Below are 4,340 nucleotides of genomic sequence, written 5' to 3' on the forward strand. Positions count from 1 at the left end.
AGTGCATCTTCGTCCGTGTCAAACCCAACACACACCCCTGCTCCCAGCATTGCAGCTCCGCCGTACGCACTCCACAGCCACGTCCTAGATCTGCAACCACTTTATTTTCAGTGTCATCATGTGTGTTATGAATTGTATAGAGCATACATGCTGCAGTGTGCGGCCTGGTTGGATACTGTTCTAGAAGGAGCTTGGGCTTTTCGAATCCATCCACTTGTTGCAGGTGACTCTCTAGTTCCTTTTAAGCCTTAATTTCTTCATGTTTTAAAAAGTGTGCATTGGCAGGGTTTAACGGCGCTGGATCTGCAGAGGAACCTACTTCACCTGGATCTCCCCGCCACCTCTGATGCCCTGCCCCTTTTTCAGCGCTGCGGGCTGAGGGCCAGGCTGGGAACACAGGGCGCGAAAGGCACACCCGGCTCAGGCGGTTCTCGCTCTCCTCCCTGCGCCAGCAGCGGGCGGAGTCCTCGGCCAGCCTTCGGCCCACCTCCAGGGTGCCCCGCGCAGATTGGACTGGAGTCGCCGAGGGCTCCTCACGCCGAGGGCTCCTCACGCCGCGTCTCCGCCTGAGCCTATTTTTTAAACCAAAGTGTCATAGATTGCTTTACAACTCAGTACTTTAGATTCACCTTATTCTTTTTAATGACCACAAAGTATCATTTTTCATAAATGTATCTTATTAATTGCTCACCTGTTGACAGACAGTAATCCTTGTTACGTGTATCTTTGTATGTTTGGCCTAGTATTTTGTAAATTTAGTATGTTTGGAGATGCAGAGTTTAAATTTTGGTTAAGGCTGCTAAATTTCCCTCCAAAAAGGTTATAAAGTTTTTCTTTAACAGATTATGAATGCCCAATTTGAAGTGGAGCAATTGTCCATTTTTGTTGCTCAGTCCCTTGTATGTACAAAATTAGTACACAGTAGGTGCCTAGTAAATATTTACAGGTGATAAAGATGAGTGTAAAACTGAGGGGCTATTTGCAATTTGGATCAGAGTCAATTTAAGCTGATCAGGTAAGGCAAGAATATACAGTTGACCCTTGAACAACATGGGTTTGAACTGAGTGGGTCCGCTTACTTTCAGATTTTTTTCAGTAAATATGTACTGCAGTACTACACGATCTGTGGTTGGTTGGTCAGTTGAATCCTAGGATGGAGAACCTCAGATACAGAGGGCCGGCTGTAAGCTTATATTCAGATTTTGGACTGAGTTTTGACTTGAGGTTCGGCACCCCTAACCCTCACATCCTTCAAGGGTCAAAGCAGTATTCAACAGCTAACAGCAAGTTGATGTATCAAAGTAGGAACAATGGTAGCCAAGATTATGTAGCAAACAGAACATCATTCTTTGTAGAAGAAACAAAGCTTATTGTTTGTTGAGTCCAAGATTTTCTGGCAATTGTAATAGGGAGTCGCCACAAAAACTTTATCAGAAATATATAATAAAATAAATTTTGATTGACAAGTGCAAGAGATCTGGTTAGAAAAATATAGTTGAATGTGTAATGGGATGATATGCCACCTTGGAGGTGCTACGATGATTAATCATTTGATTCTCAAATGCATTTTGATAAAAAAATGAACAGTGCAGTGAGTTCAAATTTGAGGATGTGTTTAAAAATCATTGCTGCCAGCTTTTCTCATATAGAATAATAATCTCAGACTGACTATTTCTGGCCAGCAAACAGACTAAAGGTCTGTTATATGATATAACCAATACTACAGTATAGTTTGAAACTTTGTCCCAATGAAACACGTAACTGACAGAGGAAAATAAATGAGAAAACAAAAGAACAGAGCAGAAGCCTCTATCATCCCAGCACCTGGATTGATTGTGCCTCTAAGAGATTTACCTTTCTGATGGTAGACTACGGTATGTGTTCAGCCAGTAGTGTAGGTTCTATTTTATTAAATCTGTGAAAACTTCATCTGAGGCTTAAAACTAAAAAACAGTAACAGTTTTTTCCTTTAAAAAAATCACTTTAGGCTTACAGTAACCACTGTTGAAATTATTTCTCATAATTAGGCAAGGTAATGGGTTATTCTTTAAAATTTTATTAATTATTTTCCATAGTCATACAGCTATAAAATGGGGATGATAATATCTTTTACCTACTTCAAAGTCAAATCAAGGATGATTAATTAGAGTATTTCATTAAGTCATAAGTAAGAGGAATGTTTTTCATGTACCTTTAAAATTCATTCATCACGGGACTTCCCTTGGGGTGTAGTGGTTAAGAATCTGCCTGCCCGCAGTGGTTGAGAATCTGCCTGCCAATGCAGGGGACACGGGTTCGAGCCCTGGTCTGGGAAGATCCCCAACTGAGCCCGTGCGCCACAACTACTGAGCCTGCGCTCTAGAGCCCGCCAACCACAACTGCTGAGCCCGTGTGCCACAACTACTGAAGCCCGTGCACCTAGAGCCTATGCTCCACAACAGAAGCCACCGCAATGAGAAGCCCGCGCACTGCAACGCAGAGTAGCCCCTGCTCGCCGCAACTTGAGAAAGCATGCGCGCCTGCCAGTGCAGGGGACACGGGTTCGAGCCCTGGTCCAGGAAGATGTCACATGCCATGGAGCAACTGAGCCCGTGCGCCACAACTACTGAGCCTGCGCTCTAGAGCCCGCCAACCACAACTGCTGAGCCCGTGTGCCACAACTACTGAAGCCCGTGCACCTAGAGCCTATGCTCCACAACAGAAGCCACCGCAATGAGAAGCCCGCGCACTGCAACGCAGAGTAGCCCCTGCTCGCCGCAACTTGAGAAAGCATGCGCGCAGCAACGAAGACCCAATGCAGCCAAAAATAAATAATAAATAAATAAATTTATAAAGTTCATTCATCAGACATTTATTTTACGTCCTCCATATTCTAGGCACCACACGCCCTTAGTAATGTTGGTGACGTTAGAAAGTGCTGAGGTTTGTAAGTTTCTTTGGTTAATTTTTCTTTTCTTTTGAGTATTAGAAGTGTTTTAATATTTATTTATTTGGCTGCACTGGGTCTAAGTTGCAGCATGTGGGATCTTTAGTTGCGGCATGTGGGATCTAGTTCCCTGACCAGGGCTTGAACCCAGGGATGGGAGCGCAGAGTCTTAGCCACTGGACCACCAGGGAAGTTCTTGTAACTAGTTTCTGAGACTGAAAAGTATCATTTGTCATGTTGTGAAGCAATATTATAGTCAATGAAGGAAGTGTTCACTCAAGTTGCTCTTAGGAAAGCCATGGGCTGTGCACAGCCTTCATTTGGCAAGTCTTTTCCTGCTGCATTCCTGGCAGGGTTAGTGTTTACTTCCTGCAGAACCACAGAAGAAGCCTGTTCAGCTCCCTGCATCAGGGGCCAAATTGCAGCTAGGTGCTGGTTACAGCATCCTTATTATCTGGCACAGTGTAGGATGCAGCAAGAAGCACTCCTTGACTGTATAGCAGCAATGAATGTTGTTATTGGCAGCTAGAAAAATTTATTTATTTATTTTTTGCAGGCTGAGAGAACTTGACAGGAATGTTAAAAGTGTAGAATAATCATGGAATCTAGCAGGTCACTGATATATTATTAAATGCTTCAGATTGTTTGGCAGCATGGTCTGTTAGGCACAGCTGTGGACCAGCAATCGAATGAGTGATGTTTTAAGGTAGCTCTAAGTTTCTCACATATTTGCTCTTGGGCACACATCTTTATTGTTTCATATCATCCGCCTTCCTTAGAAATACTGCATATGTAATTTAGGTGCTAGAGTAAAGGACATGTGGATTTTAAGTGTACTCAGTACATGACTGTGAAATAGACATTTAGCAAAATGTCTGTTTTCTTTTTTTCCTGTAATTTCTTATTTTGAAAAAATTTAAATATGCTGGAAAGTTGCAAGAAAAGTACAGTTGATAACCTGTGCCCTTCACGTAGATTGATTGCCTTTTTAAAAAATTTATTTATTTATTTAGTTAGTTAGTTAGTTTTGGCTGCATTGGGTCTTCCTTGCTGTGCGCGGGCTTTCTCTAGTTGTGGCAAGCAGGGGCTACTCTTCGTTGCGGTGTGCGGGCTTCTCATTGCGGTGGCTTCTCTTGTTGCGGTGCACGGGCTCTAGGTGCGTGGGCTTCAGTAGTTGTGGCACGTGGGCTCAGTAGTTGTGGCGCATGGGCTTAGTTGCTCCGCGGCATGTGGGATCTTCCCGGACCAGGGCTCGAACCCATGTCCCCTGCATTGGCAGGCGGATTCTTAACCACTGCGCCACCAGAGAAGCCCCTGCAGTTTCCTAATCTGCCTTAATTTGCCTTTAATGACTTTGATACTTTTTTTTTTTTTTTTTTTTGCGGTACGCGGGCCTCTCACTGTTGTGGCCTCT

The sequence above is a fragment of the Physeter macrocephalus genome, chromosome 6, assembly GCF_002837175.3.
Source record: "Physeter macrocephalus isolate SW-GA chromosome 6, ASM283717v5, whole genome shotgun sequence".
NCBI lineage: Eukaryota > Metazoa > Chordata > Mammalia > Artiodactyla > Physeteridae > Physeter > Physeter macrocephalus.